This window comes from Pan troglodytes, chromosome 14 (genome assembly GCF_028858775.2).
Source record: "Pan troglodytes isolate AG18354 chromosome 14, NHGRI_mPanTro3-v2.0_pri, whole genome shotgun sequence".
NCBI lineage: Eukaryota > Metazoa > Chordata > Mammalia > Primates > Hominidae > Pan > Pan troglodytes.
The window spans coordinates 46,351,664-46,375,109 of NC_072412.2; the positions used below are offsets into that span (position 1 = coordinate 46,351,664).

Here is a 23,446-nt window from a genome sequence, read left to right on the forward strand (position 1 = left end):
AAGTTGAACCTGAATCTAACTAAACCTTGCAATGGGCTGAACGTGTATGTCTTCCCAAAATTAATATGTTGACATCCTAACCCCCAAGGTGCTGGTATTAAAAGGTGGGGCCTTTAGGGGTCATTAGATCATAAGGACAGAGGCTTCATGATTGGAATTAGTGCCCTTATAAAAGAGGTCCCAGAGAGCTAGCTAGTCTCTCCCACTATGTGAGGGCCCAGCAAGAAGGCCAATCTATGAACAAGAAAGTTGGTCCTAACCAGATATCAAAACCACATGCTCCTTGATCTTAAACTTGCTAGCCTCTAGAACTGTGAGAAATAAATTTCTGTTCTTTATAAGTCATCCAGTTTTTGGTATTTTGTTATAGCAGGCCTAAAAGCCTTTAGAACTAACTTCCAGTTAACCAGGAAAAAACAGAGTGAAAAGTTAAATGACACCATAAAAAGCAATCAGAAAATTCCAGAAGGGGAAATATTCTACAGGACAACTGACTAGTTTTTCAACAAGTCAATTTCACTAAATAAATACATAAACAAAGAGTATGGGTATTTTCCAGGTTAAAACAGTCTTGAGCTAAATAATCAAACGCAATGTGTGTCCCTTGATTAGAAGAAACTAATTTGAACAAACCAGCCACAAAAGATATTTCAGGGAGACCAAGCTGGAAGGATCACTTGAGGCCAGGAGTTTGAGACCAGCCTGGGCAACGTAGTAAGACCTCCATCTCTACAAAAACAATAAATTAGCTGGGCTTGGTGGTGTGCACCTATAGTCCTAGCTACTCAGGAAGCTGAGGCAGGAAGATCACTTGAGCCCAGGAGTTTGAGGCTGCAATGAGCTATGATTGTTTCACTGCACTTCAGGCTGTGTGAAAGAGCAAGACTTTGTCTCAAAAAATAAAAGGACATTTCATAATAATTGAGGAAATCTGAATGTGGACTGGGTAATAAATGATATAAAAAAGCCATTTTTTATTTTGTTTGAAAAGATGATTTTGTAACTATACAGGAAAATGTTCTTATTTTTTTAGAAATCTGTACTAAAGAATTTAGGGGTAAAATATCATTTTCTTTAATATACTTTCAAACACAAGCAAAAAATAGTCATGACACAAATAGAGCAAAATGTTTACAATCTATGTTCTATGCTTGCCTGTGAGTGTCATTAATCTCATCTCTCTGCTTTTCTGAAAGTTTGAAAATTTCAAAGTTTTATAATAAATTTTTTTACATCCCATAATTTTATAATAATTTTTTTAAAGTTTGAAGCAAATCAACAACTATAGCTTCAAAAATATCCTGACCCACAATAAACATTGAACAGGGTATATGTCTCCCATTTCCTAAAAAGTTGGTCCAGGAAGAAGTATGAGAGCTGCCATAGCTCTCCCAAGGCTCATTATTCTCCATCACTCCATGGGAAATCCCAAAATAAATTTTTTAAAAAGTTGTTTAAATTTATAATGTTTTTGATTCTATAATAATTTTATAATAAATAATTGTAAAATGTTTTTTATTTTATATTTTAATTTATAAAAATTTTTATACATGTTTATGTTTGAAATGTCTATTTCAAACTTTATGAGATATTAAACTATAAGTAATATAGTTCATCATTTTAGAAATGCCATGCTTTTCTTCTCCAGCAATTACATAATCAAAGAGTAACTGTAGTTTTTCCTAGAACATTGTTTTGTAGGCTGGGCATGGTGGTTCATTACACTTTAGGAGGCCAAGGCAGACAGATCTCTTGAGATCAGGAGTTTGAGACTAGACTGGGCAACACTGAGAAACCCTATGAGTAGTAAAAACACAAAAATCAGCTGTGCGTAGTGTTGTGCACCTATAGCCCCAGCTACTCAGGAGGCTGAGGTGGGAAGATCACCTGAATCTGGGGAGGTCAAGGCTACAGTGAGCCAAGACTGTACCATTGCACTCCAGCCTGGGCAACAAAGTGAGACCCTGTCTCAAAAAAATGAAATTTAATTTAAAAAAAGAAAATTGCTTTGTAAAATTAACTTTTTCAATCAAAACCAAGATTTTTCAGATATAGAGAATGCAGCCCACTGGTCAGATTTGTCAGTTCAAAGAGAATAAATTCTAGTTTCCTATTTTTCTAGCCTGCTTATGATTATCCAATAGGATATCAAAAAAGACCAAAGCCTTTGGAATCCATGTTCAGTATTCCTGAGTCTAACTCAGGATGCCAAATCAGGAGACAAGCACATTCTCATCAATTTTCAATCATTCGAGACCAATTTTGCTTATAATTATCCAGTTCTTTTAGACCACCTTTCTCCTGAAGCCAGCCTTATGGCTATTCACTTCACTTTAGCATAAGCCCCCAAGAAGGTGAACAAAATGAGGAAACGATTGGTTAAAGTTGGCGTTTGAAATTCTGAAACATGTCCACCATTCCCTTCACCCATGCCCGCCCCTCTTAGAAGTAGTACTTTCAGATTATTTAAGAGTCGATTCTTCTATGTGGATTTTGTCATCTGTCCTTTATAACAGCTAGTAGGTTTAATTTGACTCTATTTTAAGCATATATTGACCTATGCTAATTATCTGTTAAAATAAATTCCACTCTTAGATTTAATAAAGTGTGTTTGTCATGGAAGACCCATTGAAGTAAGAAGCTGAGGAGCCCTTATGGTAAAGTGGGACAAGAAATAATAAGACATAATAATTTTCCCATGCAAATCAACAACCGTAGCTTCAAAAATATCCTGACCCACAACAAGTATTGCACAGGCCATGTTTCTCTCACTCCCTAAAAAATTGGCTCGGGAAGGAGTATGAGAGCTCCCATAGCTCTCCCAAGGCTCATTATTCTCCATCACTCCACAGGAACAGCCTGTCAGAGAAGAGTGAAAGACCATTTGTCAACCTCTCTTCAACTCCCTGATTCTAGCCAAACTTCATCAATCTCAAGTGAGGAGCCAGAGAGAAATCAAACCCCATATATCCAGCATCATTGTCTACGGGAGTCAAAAATCACAATTCCACTACCCACCCCAACACCACTGGCCCTGTTTCTCCCAATTGCTTTTTATTGTGTTTTTTAAAAAATCCTCTTTCCCCATCCCTGCAACACCGAGAAGGAGGAATTATAGTAGATAAACATGAAGCATGGAGATCCTTTAAAAATGTTTTTAATAATAAATGAGAAAATGAAAAGGAGAGAGTTGGGAAGGAAGGAGGGAATTCAAATGCCAGGGAATTGTTCAGTTTCGCCTTTAAAGATGTTAACACTCATTTATACATCTGCAAGACACTCCCCTTAAAGAAAAGTTCTATGAGTGTGGGTCTGGTTGCATGAATAAGGATAAAATTACCTTTTTAGACGATGTTTCCCACATATCATTCAGAGACCCCTGAAGTTAGGTATCCCTCTTGTAGATGTCCTTGAGATGCTGCTGGATCTGGGAAAGAGGAAACTGGGATACGGGTCTATGCCAAAAGGTGCTTCTAGTTATAGGACAGAGAGGAAAGGGGCAGAGGGAGAAAAACCCGAAGTCTGAGAATCTGGATTGCAGAAGACTACCGAGGTCATGGGAGAAGGGAGAGAAAACAAGGATGAAAAGCGAAAGGGGAAGAGGCATGAAATGTTGTCAAATGTCAAAAGGCATTTGGAGAGAAGTTGGGAATTGCATTAAGAAAACCACTGCAAATCTCGTTTCAGACCATTTAGAGATATGCCCCCTGGGAACTGCGAGCTCAGGCTGTTTAGCATCAAACAAATGGATCCACTCCATCCCTACCCTAATTAAATAAATCATTCAGTAATTCCACTGGGTTAAAGAACCAAAATATTAAAACCTTCAGGGCCTACTCTTGCCAAATATGTCAGGGATCGTGTGTGTGTGTGTGTGTGTGTGTGTGTGTGTGTGTGTGTGTGTGTGTGTGTTCTGAGACACCACTACTGTTAAATAGGCAGAGCTAAGACTTAGGGGACTGGCAGATTATTGCAAAAAGGGCACGGGGCAGAGGGACTATGTTGTGAGCCTGGGAAAGAAGTTTGTGTGGGGACTGTGGGCAGTGAACGCGTTGGGAACAATATGGAAAACTGGGAGCTGTCTTGGAATCTACAGGGCCGGGTAAGAGGATGTCCGAAAGAAAAATGAGCAGGTGCGGGATGTGTGCAGAGTCGGAAAAGAGTCCAGGGCGCCCGGAGTGGCTCCAGGAACGACGGACACCCCTCAAGGCTTTTGGGGGCGGTGGGTACTAATAGAACCCAGTGTCCGGGGTGTGCAGGGGAGGCTGCGAGCACGGCGGGAGTGGGGCGCTGGAGGGTGAGGACGCGGGAGTGAGGAAGCAAAGCCGGGGCCGGGCAGGGGCCTCCCAGCTGGGCCCGGAGGCAGCATGGGGACAAGGGCTAGGAGAGGGCATGGCGTCGGCATGGCGGGAAGCGAGGGGCATCCGGACACTCACCCCATTGGCCGCGGCCATCTGCACCACGATCTCGATGGCCGTCCTGCTAAAGTACCTGCCGTCGCTGCCCATCACCGTGGTGCAGCCCGACGGTCACGCAGGTCGATGGACGACAGCACGCTCTGGAAGAAGTTGGGCAGGTAGTTGCGCTGGCCCTCGAAGAGGCCGGTAGGTCGCCGCAGACCCCCGCCGCCGGCGGGCCGCCGGTCCTCGTAGGGCGCGGTGGGCACTGTCAGCACCGGGATGGGGCTCCCCTCCGTGGCGCCTCCTGGCCGGTCCTGCTGAGGCTCCCGGGGCCGGAAGGAATCTGCAGCCTGCCGGGGGCCTCCGCCAGCCTGGCTGCTCGCCGGGACTCCACCTCACGCCCGGGCCCCCTCTCCGGCAGGTCCGCGCCCTGCGCCCTGCGCCCGCCCTCCTGGGGACCGCCCGCCCCTCCTCTCCACGTGGCCGCTCGCTGACTCCCTCGGCGGAGATTGCTTCTGCCTTCCTGTAAAGTTTTCTCCCGCCCACCTTTTCCGCTGCCAGACCGCCCGAGGTGCCCTCAGTTTCTCCCCAAGTTGGACTCACTTTCGGGGTGTCCCAAAAGCCTGATTCCAGGGCCTGCTAGCCCGACCCCGGTGACGCCTGCACCCGCGCCTGGCCCCAGCCTTCACGCATGATCGCCGCCCTCCAGGGCACACCCTCCGCCAGAAAACAGCCGGCGGGTGGCGAGACTTTGGGCAGAGTCCGGGTTCCTCTCCGGCGCCAGGCCCGTCTCCCTGTCTCCCTGGGAGTGTGCAGCCTACTCGCACCAGTTTCTCTTTAGAACAAGCACGGGGAGGGATTTTGGGAGGGGGCTGAAACCTTTTGCCATCAGTGAACAGCGTCAGCCAAAAATAACCATGGAAAGGCGAGCTAAGAATGGTTACCTCCTGCCAGCGCTGAAATCGGAGGCTGGGCGCTGCGTGTGGGGTGTGTGTGTGTGTGTGTGTACCCTCCCACCCCGAACATTTGTTGAAGGGAATCACCACTGTCAGACTTCAATCCAACAGGACCCACTCGAGCCATCCACACTTTCCCCAGCCTCCTCCAAAACAGCACACTTTCCGATATGGACAATTTTTTTTTTTCACTTGTTTGTTTGTTGTGGTGGTTGCAACAGCAGCAACACAGACGACACATATTTCCCTATTCTTCTCGCCCTTCTCACCCTCCCTACCCAGCTCCTGCCTTAGAAACAGGCTTGGCCTACACTGTATCTGTCCACACTGCCTGAACTCTTCCCTGAATTAATCGTTTTCAATAGGAGGGGGCTAAATCCCTTATTAATGCCCTACCAGGAGTGAATGAATAAAGCCAAGTTAAAGGGGAACTGGGTACCACATACTGTGCTAGGTTCCTTTGCATGTATCCTTTCATTCTGCTGGAGCTAAAGATGTTCTGCCTCCTCTCCATAAAACGCACCCAAACTCCAAAACCAGGAAATTCTCCATAGAAAATAGGAGTGAAGAGAGAAAAGACTAACAGGATAAACCCCAAAGCAGGAAGAAAGTTTTGTCTCCCATTTCGCTCAAGGAATTTTTGGACCCACCAAGGCTACTGTCCTGAAAGATCCTGCTGCTTCTCCTTCCCCAATTATTGTCCACTTCCTGAGAGTAAGGCTGACTTGCCACAGGCTTATAAAGTGTTTGGTCACAGTAAGACAACTGTGAGTAATAACACACATTGTATACTGTTTTGCAATTGATAAAAGGCTTTGCATCTGTTTTTTCTTTGGAGGCTGAAGAAAAGAAGAATGGTATTCACGCAGTTCCCATTTTACAGATGAAAACAAGAGGACTTTTTCTGTGAAGTCAGGAAAGTGGTTACAATGGTACTTTCCGCCTGTCCGAATTATGTATTGCCCCTCCCCTTTCTATTAATAACATTGAAGTGTGATGGGACAACCACTGAAGCCGTCAGTTGAAACCTGCTGGGACTTTTTAGCCATTCTCTTCAACATAAAGAATGGGTGTTTTTGGAGGGGGTGAGAGGAATGGGGAAATGTTGTCAAAGAGTACAATGTTTTAGTTGAGACAGGAAGAATATATTTTGTTGAGATCTACAGCACAGCCTGGTGACTGTAGTTAACAATGAAGTATTGTGTATTTCAAAATTGCTAAGACAATAAATTTGAAATGTTCTCACCACAAAAAAGATAGGTTTTGAGGTGATGAATCTATTAATTCTCTGGATTTAATTATTCCACAATGTATACATATATCATAACATCACATTATACCTCCGTAAATACATACAATTTTAATTTGTCAATTAACATTTTTTTAAAAGTATAGTGTGGCCAGTTGGGGAGGTAGTTTTTTTTTTTTTCCTCTAGTCTCTACTCAGTCTCCAAGATCCCATTCCCCATAAAATTCCTGTCACCCAGGTGGAGTGCAGTGGCACAATCATGGCTCACTGCACCCTCTCCCTCTTGGGCTCAAGCGATCCTCCCGCCTACAGGTACATGCCACCACGCCCAGCTAATTTTTGTAGTTTTTGTAGACATGGGGTTTCACCATGTTGCCTAGGCTGGTCTCGAACTCCTCAGCTCAATCAATCTGCCCACTTTAGCCTCCCACAGTGCTGGGATTACAGGTGGGAGCCACCAAGCCCAACCCATAAAGTTCCTAACTTTTTATCTCCCTGGGAGTGCACAGCCTACACACACCAGTTTCTCTTTAGAACATGCTTAAGAGTCTTGGCTTAGCATCCAACAGACAGAACTTTAACACTTCTACGGATCTGTGCACCTGTCTATGGTGTGGGGTTTTTAAGATCTCTTTCTAATGACACTTTATTTTGCAAAGCAGGACAGTTTCATTCCCAGAAGAGCAGGTATGGTAAATCCTTTGTTCCAGTAACGAAGACAATGATCCAAACCCTAAGCCTCAGAGAAGCCCAGAAACCCTCCAGGCCTCCATCTCTCTGCTCCTAGCACCTGCCTCTCTCTTGACATCAACATCATTCTCCCCTCTCACAGCCCAGCTCCTTCCACAGACCCAGGGATTAGGCACCAGCACCTCAGACTAGATTTTAGAGAATTACCATTCAAGAGGCAATCCTCTTCCCTTGGTTCCAATTTCAAGGTTCTCAAAGACTGGAACAGGGCTAGTTTGAGGCAATGTGCCCCATCGCATAGCCAGAAAGAACCTTACAGTGAAAAGGAAAACAATTCTTCCAAAGTAAGGGGGTGCTGATCCCCAGAGGGAGGACAGATGGGCAAACAAACAGTAACCGGGCCACCACATGCTTCACACTCACTGATCAAGGATTTCTAAAACCACTTTTCTTTCCTCTGAATTTATATAGGACTTTGTATCACTCATAAAGGAATGTCTTATAGGCTGATAACACCTTTCTATTCATGCTTATACTTAACATTTAGGCTAGGATAATTTCCTAACCTCAGTGTCCTCACTATAAGATGGGAATTATTATAATCCCTACCTCATAAATTGTTGGGAGGATTAAAATACTTAGTAAAGTGCCTGACTAATAGAAAGGCATTCAATAAATGTTCGCTATTCATGGTGTCATCATCATTATATTTACCATTATTACTAATCTCCTGTATTGCAAGAATTACAGTTTATATTTTTGTAGACCATCACTGTAGCTAAAGGGTCTTTGGGCCATAGGTGATATTCCATAAAGGTTGGTTAAATTGATCTCTGGTTTTTGATTATGGAAACTCAGAACTCCCTCAAAATGTACAAAACAGATTTACCTGCTAAATAAATCTCTTCAAAGCTGACCCCAGGTTTAATTGAATTAATTCCAATGAATTTGTCACAATGATGGAGAAAGGAAACTTAGAGGGCCCCACAGTTGTTTGCTGGTAAAATGAGAAGTTTGGATTAGATCAATGTTTCCCAAAATATTTTCCTCAGAATGTTAGTGCCCCTCGAATCCTGCACAAAGCAAGAGTTTCATGACCAAGTAGCTTTTAAAACTCCTGTACACTCTACTCCCATTCTTCACAATGCACACTTTCATATTAAAAGTTCTGAGAGATCCTCAACAGAAGACATCACTTAACTTTTTTTTTTTTTTTAAGACAGATTCTCACTCTGTCACCCAGGCTGGAGTACAGTGGCCACCACTCATGGAATAAAATTTTTTTAACCTGGTGCTTCCCAATCTAAACTCACAGGGACCAGTTTTCTTAATGAAAGAGAATCAGACTAGCTTGTAACCATAGCTGGTGACACTCTCCTGCCCCATTCCTTGTATGTCCTCAGTGGACTAGGTCAGGAATAAATAAATTTTCCTGATTCTCAAGGGCTGGTCACTCCTTTGCACTGAGCTCAAAGCTTCTCTGTAGCATGGGTCACAATGAATGGTAGCCCTGATAGCCTAGAGTAGCCTTTCAGCCTTCTCTGAGCCTCTAAAGACTGAGGATCCTTGGCATGAAATGGAGCAACTGAGATACCCTTGCTTCCTCTGGGGACTCTCTTGCTCTCAAAAAGGCATCAGCCATCATCTCCATCTAGAGAATATACTAGCTGACTCAGCTTGACCAGCCTGACCCAAAATGAGAATCTGGGTAAAATAAGCATTGAAACACTTCATTCCTTGTAGATTCACAAAACATATTAGCATATTACAGACTATGAAGTTCTGCAGGAAAAAAGAAACCTATTTAACTTTAATCCAACATTGCCAAGTTTTATTTGACCATGGAAGATTTTTCCAAAACACTTACAAACAGATCAAGGACATTAATCTTTCATGAAATACTAGATCCCCAGGGTCCTCTCCAGCTACATCATTCTGTGATTTTCTTTTTTATTTATGATGCATTAAAAGATTAATCTCTATCAGACTTCCATTTAGAAATTCACCAGAATGTGCAAAGGCAGCAGGTAAAATTGCTGAAGGGTATTATAAAAATACCCTCCAGTGATTTTTGAAACATAAACTGAAATATTTATATAACTATATATTTCAGTTTGTATATTATATATATATGTATATACACACATATATATGTGTGTATATATATTGGTGTATGTATATCTATATCTATGTATATATGGCATTATATCCATTTTACAGATGCAGAAACTGAGCTTTAGAGGGGGTGAGCAATTGGTCCAAAGCCACACAGCACACAGGTAGTCATTGATAAAGGTAAAAACAAGAGTTGAAGCCTGAGGTGTAAGGACACAGAGACAAGTACACAAATGTTTACAAGTTACACATATGACACGTGCCTTTAACATGAATTTCTTGAACATTCATTTAGAGGTCTTACAATGAAGACATCAGAGTGGCAGCAAGTTCTGTTGGAATCAGGGGAGCGTGTTCTTCTATAATCCCCTGGCGAACAGGAAAGCACACTGATTTGGCCCATGGTAGTTATACACTCCCATTGAGTCAGGGGCCACTTCTATGCACACAGGAGGTGCTAAAAATATGCTGTTGACTCATTGCCTCTAAGAGCAGAAGAAATGCCAAAAGTATAGGACAAGAGGCAGAAAAGCACACGGAAAAATGTCGTAGGGCAGTCCTCTAAGGAGGTGTTAGATCCCTTTGAAATCTGTCCAAACACTTTCTTGTGCTGGGGGAAGTCAATTACATATTTCAAGAAACCCCACATATCATACGAGTATCTTGTACGTGTTTGTGTACTCGTGTCTGTGACCTTACATCTCAGACTTCAACTTCTCGCTCCCCACACTTATCAATGACTGCCTGCATGGCCTTGGGCAAGTTGCTTTCCCTCTTCAAAGCTCAGTTTCTGCATCTATAAAATGGACATAATGCTACCTACCTCATGGGGTTAGTGATCACATTTAAGGAGCTAGTATGTGGAAATTGCTTACACAGTACCTATCACATAATAAGGGTTTAATAAGTGTTTGATGTAATTGTTTTGATTATTACTACAATTACTAAAATAATAATTACTACAATAATAATGTTTCTTATTCTCTATATTAGTATTATCTTTGAAAATGGGCATGGATTATGTCTATGTAACACTTTTGGCACAATATCTAGCATTATATCACACACAAATTAGAGAATTCATGTTATTAAGGATGAAAAAATATTTTTACTGACCCTTAAATTCTTCGTAACTGCAAAAGAAGCCATTATCCCAACACATGAAATTAAAAAAAAATTCAGTTCCTCTGGAGTTTGTTTTTGGAGGTAGCCACAGGATACCTAAATTTTTTTTCTTTTCAGAGAGACCGAGGGGCTCACTAGATTGACCAGGCTGGTCTTGAACTCTTGGTTTCAAGCCATCCTCCCACCTCAGCCTCCCAAAGTGCTGGGATTACATGCATGAGCCACCACATACAGCCTACCTAAAATACTGAATGCTGTTAATAAATCTCCTGAGGCCAGCATAGGAAGGTGGTGGGCAAAACTAATGCAGGTATGTTTTTCTGGCTTTTTCCTGTATTGGGCCAAACTTTGAAAAGCACTTACTATTAATGGCTAACTTGCAAAATTTGTGATTTATTAAAAGCAGATTTTAATTGTTTTACCTAAAAATAATAGGCCTCTGATCTGCCAAAGATGAAGATTTAATTTCTAGGTGTTCCCCACAATACCTAGAAACATCAGTGTAATCGATTATTAAACACTTTAGAACTATTCTCATCAAAGTTCTTTAATATATAATACAGCAAAAGAAAAGTTTCTTTTCTAAAGGCTTCTCTATACATTTTTTAATAGTTGAATTTCATTTCTGAAGGCTCCTAAAAAGAATAGAATTTAGATCTTTATTAAAGAGGAAATATATTTTCCATGTTTAATTTAAATTACATTCCATCAGTCATTTGCAATCTTAGCCTACACGGAAATTTTTTTTTGGTAGTTTTTATGTTTGGGCTTTAGGAGGGGATTCCCAATAATCTCTATATAAATATTTCTAATCTCTATATAAATATTTTAACATTTCAATGTAAGTTAGTTTTTTAAAGCTATTTTATCCATAAAAATAATGAATTTGCATGGCTGAGGGTGAAATAATGTGTTACCAGGACCCCTCAGTTTTGGGGGTTGTGAGTAGATCCCATCTTCATGTTCCTCCAGCCCAGCCCAAGCCTGGCTCAGGTCCTCCTCCCCCATTTGTCAGGAAACACCATCCCCAGGGATTATATGTGCCCTGCCTGACCAGTGTTCTCCATCAGAGTTTACCAATCTTTTGTTCATTCCCTCAGAGCACAGCTAAGCAAGAGTACACTAATTTGAAAATTAACTCAAGCAAATAGAGGAACAATATCCCCAACACATTGCATTTTAACATAGGGTTTCCTGGACACACTGTTTCAACCCAAGAGTTGGGCTAATAGTAGGAGTTCCATCTGCTAAAATACGGCTGTCAGCTTCAGAGGGAAATTCATGAACGTCTTCGTAGTTTGTTTTTACGTTTCACTTGGCACTGTTTCTAAAATTTCCTCTGAAGCCAAAAAACAAGTTATTTCCCAGCACACTGGGCACTTTTCATTTATCATTGGATTGATTTTTGTAACTTGCAGTAGGAGCTGAAATCGACCAGGGGGTTCTTATCCAACAGACAGCAGCAAAACTCTTTGTGTATCAGCGTTCCTTTCAACAAGCGTGACTTCCTCAATGGCATCATTCGTGAGCGTAACACAGAGCTCAGCAATAACGTTTCTTCACTAACCCTACCAGGTATCCAACATAGGATGTTACTTCCTTTCACTGTTTTCTGACTCCTGGCAGATATTAATCACTGGGATTTGGGAACAAGGAAATAGAATTTCTGAGAATGCTTGGGAATTCCCAAATTCATATGATTTTCATAACACTTCACTTACAAGTTTTTGAAAAATAATAAGTGACTATAATAACAAGCAAATACTCGTTTTTTTCTGTAACAGGATTATATGAAAAGTTTTAGTAGTCTTCTGTCTCAAAAAGATATGATAACAAATGATGATTTATTATTATTATGAGCCAACATATTGTAACAAGATAAAATCCAATAGTATTAATAGAGAAAACATTAAAAAGAAATGAATATTATCACAAAATAAATGCTAAAGAAAAGTCCTTTAAAGATTGAAAGGTAACACCACAAATACTTAATGCTTTAATCGTTGTTTACATGACATTGTTAAACAAGGCATCAATCATCCCCTCCAATACCATTTAAATAACATAACATTCTGATCTCCTGGCAAGATGAATAGCACTAGAAAGAAGCAACTGTCAAAATTGCCGATTTAAGGGCATATTGTGTTTCTAAAACTTGACATTTCTTAGAAAACCTCTCATAGGATTTGTAAAACATATACTATGCCTATGAACACATTAATATTTATTTGCAGAAATGGTTCACTGTTAGCAATGGACAAGGCCATGAACACACACTTGTAACACAGCAACAGATACAAGAAAGTCTGACTGAGGCTCCTTTACTGCTCCTGTCCTGTTCACCTTAACTTTCATCTCCACATGTCAGTGCTTCCTCATCTTGCTTGACTTGAAGTCAGTGCATTTCTTCAAGCCAGTAAGTTCTCTATACTGACTATTAAGCTGTAATTTTCACAGGAAAATTAGAATGTTCCTTCCCATTTTCCTAATTTCTCAACTGATTTTTCTCTGAATTCAGAATCCATAAATATTGAAATGCCAGGAGAGAATTTCCAAATGGAAATGCTGTTCCCTTCGTCCATTTTCAGAAGAAACCGTAGGATAGTGTTATCCTTCTCTTCTCCAATTTTTTTTTTCCTGCAAACTTATGGTTATCACCTCTTTAAGTGAGTAGCTCACAATTTTGCCTCCCCTGCAAATGGTTCCAAAACAGTGAAGTGGGTCCTCTTTAGCTGTGTCTTTAGTACATAATCCTGCATTTCTGACCATATGCAGGGAGTGTGACCCAGGGAAGGATCCCTGACTCAATGGGATTTCTCTTGCTGTCTCTAGAATATGAACACCGGAACCCAGACGTACAGAGGCTGGGAGCCATCGTGGTGTGCTATATTGATGATGGCAGCAGTGGGTGGTGTGGGGGCAGTTAATTGACAGCTACCTGTTTCTGACATCCCAGGAACTGCCTGAACCTCCTCTTTCCCAGTCATAAGATATCTAAGATTCTGCAGTATTCTTCATTAAATCCTAGCATGGTTTAAGCTAGCCAGAATTAGGGTCTGTTGCTTTCAATCAACAGAACCTTAGCTAATACATTGTTATTTCCTGGTCTTTGTTCCTTTAATTTTCCAGGAAAAGAAGGGAAAATGGCTTATTGGTTTTAAAAAGAGACAAGGGACAACATACCATTTATGCAAAATTTAAAAACACTCAAAGGAAACTCTGGAAAGTTCCTGAGACATATATAGGTAGGATCAGCATAAAACTTGAATAGTGTATCTAGATCATGCTTGCCATGGTTGCCTTGACACAATGAACATCTGTATCAAGATCATATTTTCTTGGTGGGACAGAGAGAAGCACAAGGCGGGACTCACATTTACAGTAATCCTTGTTTTCCAGGGACCATACAACCCAGTTTGTCCAGAGCTGTTCATCTTAAGATTGTTATCCCACCATAATTATAAATAGAACCTCCTTTTTCTCTCAAGAATATCCCACTTTGGATGATAATTTCTGTGACTACCCATTAAGAATATTTAATAACTATAGAAAACTGCTTCTCTATATTTTTTGTATGTTTGAAACATTTTATAACAAAAATATCTTTAAAGTTATCACCTACACAGAACATAGCTGCCAAATGCTCCTACTCTGCTATTCTAACCATGAATCCCTCTGGGGCCCCTTCCTCCTAAGGTGCTTGTGAGGATGAAATGAAATAAGCTCTATGAAGTGCCCAACAGTGACCAACACTGAATAAAATACAGCCACCATAGGTGGCCTTCCCTTATGTTCACCAAACTCCTGATAAGTTATTCGGTGATGTTTTAATCTTAATATTTTATGTAGATTATACATTCATCTGATTCAAAATGCAAAAGGTACAAAAGCATATACAGTTAAAAGTTTCCCAACCCACTACCATTTATCTCCCTGGAGGCAACTGTTTCCAGATTTTTGAATATCCTTAAAGAATATCATATGTATGGAAAAGAAAGTTTATATATTTATATGCATCTGTGTATGCATTTTCCTATGAGAGGCTCACAAAGTCTCCTTGAAGAGATATCATTAATACAAATACCCCTCAATTTACAATGGGGTTATATTCCAATAAACTTATGAAAATATTGTAAGCTGAAAATGCATTTAATACACTTAACCTACTAAACATCATAGCTTAGCTCGGCCTACCTTAAACACTCACATTAACCTACAGTTAGGCAAAATCATCTAACAGAAAGCCCATTTTATAATAAAGTGGGCTTTGAATATCTCATGTAATATAATGAATACTGTACTGAAAGTGGAAAACAGAATGGTTGTATGAGTACTCAAAGTACAGCTTCTGCTGAATGTGTATTGCTTTCAAACTATCTTAAAGTTGAAAAATCATAAGTCAAAATATTCTAAGTCAGGGATTGTTTGTACTTCTACTTTACATGATGAAATTGAGCCTTGAAAAGATTAAGTGACTCGCCCAAGGTCACACTGGCAGTTAAATAGTGAAACTTGGATCCAAATTGTTCAGTCACTACATGTATTGTCTTGAAATTTGAAAAAGAGATAGAGGAATTAAACTACTAAATTGAAGGACTATTTTAGGCATAGAAGAAGCAGATGCCTTCATGTCCAAGTGATTGTGAAAAGCCCACTTGCCCCAAAATATGTCTCCTGGTCATATGAAATTCCACCATTTCAGATTTTTACCTGGGGATTTAGAGTAATCTGCTGTTTTCCTAGAGCTCCCCTAAAGTAGAAATAGAAAATTTTGGAAGGCTAAATATATGCTAACATTGGAAAACTCATTTTCTCCCCTTCGTAAGGCAAGGTACTGAAGGAGGGGGCCCTGTGGGCTGTGCAGGGCATCCTGGAGGCATGGGGAGAAGAAACTGAAAGGCAAGTTTGTATGGAACAAAGAATACCAATCTCAGGATTCTCCCTTGAACCTGCCCTAACTTTGTTCAAATAGACTTAGCCACTGACCTGCTGTCAAAAGACCACAGCCAATCTGACTTGTTTTCAATATAATGATGAATATTGATTTGGTCCCTTCATCCAACATTCTCAGCTGGATCTTTTTTGACCAAGGATATACATTACTAGGTGAGTACAGGCAGTTAATTCTTCCACACGGGTCTTCGGAGTTTCTGAGTTAACCAGAATCACCCACCTTAACATCTGCCAGTTTATACCCCAAGTCCTGACCAGTGCCCCCTACCTGCTATGCCTCATGTTTTCAATAGAGCATAAAATCAGAAATGAAAGATGAAACATCGTAGCCAATATCACAGAAATACAAAGGATCCTAAGAAACTGCTAGGTATAATTACACACTAACTAATTGGATCATGTAGAAGAAATGGATAAATTCCCAGACACATAAAACCTACCAAGATTGACTCATGAAGAAATTTAAAAATCTGAACAGACTAATAGCAAGCAAGGAGGTTGAATCCGTAAGAAAATGTCTCCTATCAATGAAAAACCCAAAACCAGATGGCTTCCCAGATTAATTCTACCAAATATTTTAAGAAGAACTAATACCAGTCCTTCTCAAACTCTTCCAAAAAGCTGAAGTGGAGGGAATACTTCCAAACTCATCTTACAGGGCCAGCATTACCCTGATTCCAAAGCCAGACAAGAACACTACAAGAAAGGAAAATGACAGGCCAATATCCTTGATCTACATAGATGCAAAAATCCTCAACAAAATCCTAGCAAACCAAATTCAATAGCACATTGAAAGAATCATTCACCATGATCATGTCATGGTTCAACATAAGCAAATCAATACATATAATATACCATATTAGAAAAATAAAGGACAGAAACTATATGGCCATCACAATAGATATAGAAAAAGCTTTTGACAAAATTCGAAACCCTTTCATGGTGAAAAAAAACACCCAACAGATCACGTATTGAGGGACTGTATCCCAAGAAAATAAAGGCCATATATGACAAACCCATAGCTAACACCATAATCAATGGTGAAAAGTTGAAACTTTTCCTATACCATCAGGAACAAGACAAGGATGCCCACAGACACCACTTATCAGGGTAATTAGGCAAAAGAAAGAAATAAAAGGCATCCTAATAGGAAAGGAAGAAGTGAAACTGTCTCTACTGACGGCATGATCTTGTTATATATAGAAAATCCTACAAACTTCACTAAAAAAAGGTTAGAACTCAACACAAAGAAGGGAACAATAGACACTGGGGGACTCCAAAGGTGGGAGGGAAGGATGGTGGGAGCAAGGGTTGAAAAACTACCTATCGATTACTATGCTCACTGCTTGGGTGGTGGGATCATTAGAAGCCCAAACCTCAGCACCATGCAATATACCTGTTTAAGAAACCTGTACATCTACCCTCCTGACTCTAAAATGAAACATACAATATTTAAAAAACAAAAACAAATAAATACAATTTGAAAACTGTTAGAACTGAACTGATAGGTGAAATCAGTAAAGTTGTAGGATACAAAATCAACATATAGAGCCTTGAACACAGCAACATCCAGCTGTCTGACACGAAAGTCTCAGGGGCAAGAAAACCTCTATATGAACTCAGAAACAATGAGCTAAGTTGTGTTTATGTCTGAAAGGATGTTAAGAACTTCATTCATGTTACATCAGAGCCAACAGAACGAACCAAAAGGAAACCTGTACCCAACAAACAGAAATGACAAGATGAAGGGAAAGCAGAGGTAAGGGCTTACCTTAGAAAGGGCAAGTGATTAGCTCAATATGCAATACAATGTTTGCTCCTGAGCCAAAACTTTGTACAATAATTTGGATATTACTTGCACAACCAGAAAAATCAGCCACTCATTAGGAAAATGTGTTTCTGTAGAAGTCTTAGGACTCAGCTATCTATAATAACATGAAAAGACAATATTTTCATCCAAAATGAGTATTTTTGTTTGTCTTGGCTTGTTATTCTAACGTCAACAGCCTCTAAATAAACTGTTGAAGTACATGATATAACCACCTCTTTGTCCATCTTTCCCATTGCTCCCATAGGGTTTCAGTTGTGCAATTTCACCATTAGCAAAGCTTTTTGCTGAAATCTGTCTTTTCAAAGGGAGAGTATCCAGAAACAGAAGATGCTGATCTGGGAGGCTCTTCCTAGTAGAACTGCTGCTTCAGTTTAACTTGAAAAAGCCCACACCCAGTTCCTAATGACAAACATCTGAACACCAGGTCTTCCCATGAGCAAGACCATGCTATGCCTCCTGCTCGCTCTGTTCTATAAGCAACCCACAGATTGCTCCCTGTGAAGAGGAGCCTGCCAGGGGAGCAGCATTCCACCAGACCCTGATTTAGCAAGATATTTCCGTATCATTCCCCCAACCAGCTGGAAGTCCTCCACTGCTCTTGTGTAAAAATCTAACTCATCTCGCTGAATTTCCTGATTTAAAAGTCTAATTCATTTCACCAAAAGTGTGACAGAAGGAAACCAAGTACACCATCTCTCTCTTACCAAACCAAAGCTATTGCATGTGCATTCTGGGGGAAAAACATGGTCCAAATATGTTATGGAGGGGGTGCCAGCCCAGTGTCATCCTCTTACTATTGCCATAGGATCTTGGCTGATGGCATCAGAGGAAAAACAAGTTTATCGATTACTTTCAACCACTAAGCTCACTCCTCCATGAAAAATAAGTCACAAGTCCAATGTCTCTTATTAAAATAAGCACTGCAAAATATAAAGGAGTCACAGTTTTAAAATGGGACACACGCTCTCTAAGCGGTGAACCACGTTAGAGGTGCACTGTTTACATTGTATAAAGTCCCCTGGAGCCAGGGTTAGGAAGCGCATCTGTTCTTTGGTGTTCTGGGATGAAGGAGAAAGGAAAATGTGCTGCCAGAAGTGAGTGGGAAGGAGCCCATGAGATAAAGGAAGTAAATCCATTTGCTGATTGCAATAATAATGGTAATACACGAAGCTATACATACATACATACATACATACATACATACATAATAATGGTAATACACGAAGCTATACATACATACATACATGCAAACTTTCACATTTTTTAAAAAAAAGAACTTAAGGCTTCCACTCATGTAATCAGCCCTTATGAACTCTCCTGATTAGCTGCAAGGAAAGTCTTCCTTTCTCCTCTTTCTTGCACCATCCTGGGCTCCCTTTTGACTTTTTTTTTTTTAACTTGTAAACGATCAGCTCATATTCTGAAGTTTGTAGTCCCCTCCCGCCCCCTCTCTCTCTATACGGCTCATTTACATTGGCAGCTGTCGTGCTGCTGGGCATCCTCAAACCCACAAGTTTCCCTTTAATGTTTGAGCAGACAAACATGATCATGCACTAGGCATCACTGTGCCACTCAAAATGCTTTTTTGTTTTTTTATTGCATCTGAGAGAAATCTCAAGGTTGCAAACCTGGAGTCAGAATTGTCTCCATGTGTCTCAGTGGGAAGAGTATCGTGTGAAGAAACAAGTTGATTCTACTAATCAAAAGGAATTTTTTTTGATATCAGGTCATCCTCCGAATGAATTTATATTACCGAGTGGAGGGTCACATGAAGAAAAAGGTCAAACAGCACCACCTAGGGTAAGAGCTGAGAAGTGCAGCGGAGCCGGGCTGTGTCAGGAAAGAAAAGCAAGCTGGGGCCTGGCTCAGCGCTCTCCCCTCTGCTCCTGTCTGCACGGAAAGATTAGGATGACAGTGGCAGGAAGCCTGTGCACCTAGTATGCATCACTTGAAGGGAACACACAGATTCCAGTAAACAGTTGGAAGGAAATGTTAATACCAGGCTCTGCTAAACAATATGAAATGACTCCTAGATGAGACAAGCGACTTTCATCAAAGTTTCCTGATACCTGAAAAGACAGCCCAGGGGATCCTGCACTACATGTGGTGTATGTAAATTAAGCGGGTTTTTTTCCCCTTTGTAATCAAGGCTCATACACAAACAAAATCACACTTTAGAAACGGTCTATTTCAACTTGTAACTAGCTTGCTTTCAGGGGCTCCAGGTCAAAAAGAAATAGAGCACAAAGACACTTTCTCCTTAGGGATCATACACAAATTCACTCTGTCCGTTTCTTTCCCACATGGAGCAACAAAGCCGTCAGACCTCTCCATCCACCCATCTGGTCCTTCCTGATTAAAGTGAGATAAATCACAGTCCTCTCTCTCCAGATGGCAGGCGACAAGAGGGGGATGCTTGCCTCAAGAAGTCCTCCCAATCTCTCTGCATTCATGCAAGCCCGAGCGGAGAGATGGAAGAAATTACGGATGCATTTTAATTCCCCAGACCCTGCAATTAAAAATGGAAATTGTTTGGCCACGCCTGTTGGCTCACGCCTGTAATCCCAGCATTTTCAGAGGCCGAGGTCGGCGGATCACCTGGGGTCAGGAGTTCGAGACCAGCCTGGCCAACATGGTGAAACCCTGTCTCTACTAAAAATACAAAAATTAGCTAGGAATGGTGGTGGGCGCCTGCAGTCCCAGCTACTCGGGAGGATGAGGCAGGAGAATCACTTGAACCCGGGAGGCAAAGTTTGCAGTGAGCCAAGATCGCACCACTGCACTCCACTCTGGGTGACAAAGCAAGACTTCACCTCAAAAAATGTTTTTAAAAAATGGAAGTGTTGTTCTTTCATTTGTAAATGTGTTTTGGTAAAAGAGGGGCAGCTTAAGCAACCCTTTCTATGGTCTACATTGTTAAAATTCATCCGACATGGACTCTTGACTCCGTTTTGCCTGGGCAGACCCATTTCAAGCATTTACAACAGCTATAACCTCCTCAAATCAAAAAGAGGAATCAGCATTATTGCTAAGTTCAAATAAGGTCTTGTTTTATTTCATTTTTATGTTTGAATGCAGCCATTCCTCCAGGTGCTGTCATCAGATAAGATTGTCAGTCCTGATTAGGTAAAGGTATTATTACAAAATGCAATTCTTAAACATTCACTGTCTAACTACACTTTTAATAAGCCTTTCCCCCTCCCCTATGTATTCTCCCTTAGACACCCCTTCTCAAATTTAAAATCACAGAAACTAAAATATGATGCCTTAAGAGAGCCTAGCGACTGCCCAGTCCTCTAATTTGATGAGTGGGAGTACTGAAGCCCAGAGGAGGTCAAGTAATTTGTTCCCAATGTCTTAGATAAGAAGAAAATGACCAGCTGGGAAATCCCACTCATGTCAAGGCAGAGGCACAGGGCCACAGACTGTGGTTGAATTGTGCCACACTCCTACATCCTTCTTTAGGAATCACAGAACATTCCTGTGTTGAGTCGGAGTCACTGACTTCCTTTTAAGGCTGACTGAGTTCTGTCCTTACGGGCTGCGACAAGAAGTTTTGGTATTATGCTACACCAAGACCATTTATCTAGTTCAAGAAATGAGCACAGTCCTTAGAGCCCAGTAACTTTCCCCATGTCCAGTAAATGTAGCTTCTCCATTAGAAGCTGTCAGAATGGAGCCTTCTGGCTCATCTTGATTTTGATTTGTGCAAGAATGAATGGTTGTGCTAAGACAGCTTTCCTAGCTGATAGAGAGCGAAACTTTTTTCTCATAATCTATAAAAAAATTTAAATTAGAACTTTTTTCTCATAATCTGTGAAAAATATTAAATTAAATCTGGCTCGTCTTGATTTTGATTTGTGCAAGAATGAATGGTTGTGCTAAGACAGCTTTCCTAGCTGATAGTGAGCAAAACTTTTTTCTCATAATCTATAAAAAAAATTAAATTAGAAGCATAGAGTTTATTTCATGACTTTTATCTTCCTGCCATTTTCTTGTGGGCATAAATGATTTGTTTTTATCCTGCCTGCCCCCCAATCCCTTTTCCAAGAGACTAAAAGAGTATCTAGTGCAGAGTAGAGACTCAAATATTTTTTAATAAACAGTGATCCCAGCCACCCAGTGCATGTTGCCAAATGCCAACCCCATAAATGATCAAACACATCATCTCATTCAGCCAATCAAAATCAAGTGCTACCTATTTTCTTAAGTTTTCATAGCCCTTGGGCATCTGCTTTCTCAGCATTTCCCAAACTTGAGTCATTCTCATCCTGCCTTCCTAATTTTGATCTGTCAATTACCTCTACTATTATTTATTTCATATATTTTTAAATAGACCCACTTTTGAAACTTAAATACACGCCTTTTAAAAGGAAGCTTTCTTACTACTATACATCAAAAGCCATTATTACTTGTTCTAAGTACTCATAACAACATGTTCACAACTATTAAAATTTACTAATGTGCATCCACATACTCTCTAAATTCATGGAGCATCTGCACACACTTTAAGAAACAATTCTGCATTACTCACTCAATTTTCTTGACATCCTTCTGAGGCAGGACAAACCTTGGGCCCAAAGAATTGAGGTAGGAGTCCAAGCAAGTTGCCAGCCACATAAAGGCAAACCTTGGCTCGGAAGTCAGGACTACCAGCCCCTAGGTTATGGTTCATGCTCTTTCCTCTGCTCTCCAGAACCTCCTATCTCCAAGTGTAGTTAGCAGCCCAGATGCAGCAGCATCCTCTAGAGACTTGTTAAAAATGCAGAAGCTCAGGCTCCACCCCAGGCCTATGCAGACTGAATCTGCATTTTAACAAGGTCCAGGTAATTCACGTGCACATTAAGTTTGAAAAGGCCTGGTCTAGATCAGCGGTTCTCTAACTTAGCAGCACATTAGAACCATCTGTAGAGACTTTAAAAATACCAGTGCCTGGGCTTCACCTCCCAGAGAATCTGACTTAAGTGTCTGGGGTTTGCCCTGAGTCTAGGTATTTTTAAAAACTCCTCAGCTTATACAAAGCTGGCAGGGCCGGGCACAGTGGCTCATGCCTATAATCCCAGGACTTCGTGAGGCCAAATTGGGCAGATTGCTTGAGTCCAGGAGTTTGAGATTAGCCTGGGCTAAAACCCCATCCCTACAAAAAAAAAAAAATACAAAAAGTAGTTGGGCATGGTGGTGGCACATACCTGTAGTCCCGGCTACTCAGGAGTCTGAGTCCTCGTGAACCCAGGAGGTCACGGTCTGGTCAACAGAGCAAGACCCTGTATCAAAACAAACAAACAAGCAAACAAAAAATGCTAGCAGCTTACCAGCTAGGGAGGCCTCTACAGCCAAGTTTTCCAAATGGGGCTACATTAGTTGTTCCAGAACTTTAGCTGCATCAAAACCACCTGGATGGCTTGTTCAGCTACAGAGGGTCTGGCCATGCCCCTAGAGTTTCCAGCTGAGGGTCTGGAATGAGGCCCGATGATTTGCATTTCTAACAATCTCCAGGTGATGCTGATGCTGTGGGTCCAGGGACCACATTTTGAGAATCTATGCTAAATGAATCGGAGAAGACCGAAGCTCAAACTTATTCCAAGAACTTTTCAAGGCCCACCTGCAAGTTGTAGTGGAAGTAAGCATCTAAGGGTGCAAAAAAGTTTCACTGTAGACTAAGGCCTTTTACCTGAGCTCTCAAATGTTCACATTTCTCTTATCAACCTAAATAACAAACAGAGAGAGGCTCTCCACAAGAAAAAGATATTCGTTTGGAAACAGAGCCTTGCAATAGAAATAGGCAAGCCAGAGTAAACTATATGCCTATTCACGGAGGTAAAGGAAGACAAAAGAAAAAAATGAGGAAGATTATATCATAATTTGGAGATGATTATCCTTGGCTACAAAGATCAATAACAAAGGTGATGCCAGGCCCAGGTTGGACAGGCAGTTGTTGGGCAAATATCCTTCAAAAGCATTGTTGTGTGGAAAGTTGCAATGGGCTTTGTGCAAGATTGTGATTTTTGCAGTCTTCTGTGATAAGTTTTTGTTATCAGGCATACAAGCCCAAGAATCCTTTTTTGCATGGCCTTCCCTGGCTCTATTTGTCAGGGTTTTGGTTAGGGGAGGGGTATTTTTAACACTC

At 40.9% G+C, this 23,446-nt stretch overlaps 1 long non-coding RNA gene across 1 annotated transcript; it reads right to left on the reverse strand.

Moving 5' to 3' along the window:
* Nucleotides 1-3,329: 3,329 nt before the first annotated feature.
* LOC134808214 (uncharacterized) lies at nucleotides 3,330-23,167 on the reverse strand. The gene is made up of 3 exons (XR_010150762.1): nucleotides 22,509-23,167; nucleotides 4,437-4,558; nucleotides 3,330-3,427 (listed from the first exon to the last, which is right to left on the reverse strand). It is a non-coding gene; the product is annotated as an uncharacterized LOC134808214 (long non-coding RNA).
* Between the last annotated feature and the right edge of the window lie 279 nt (nucleotides 23,168-23,446).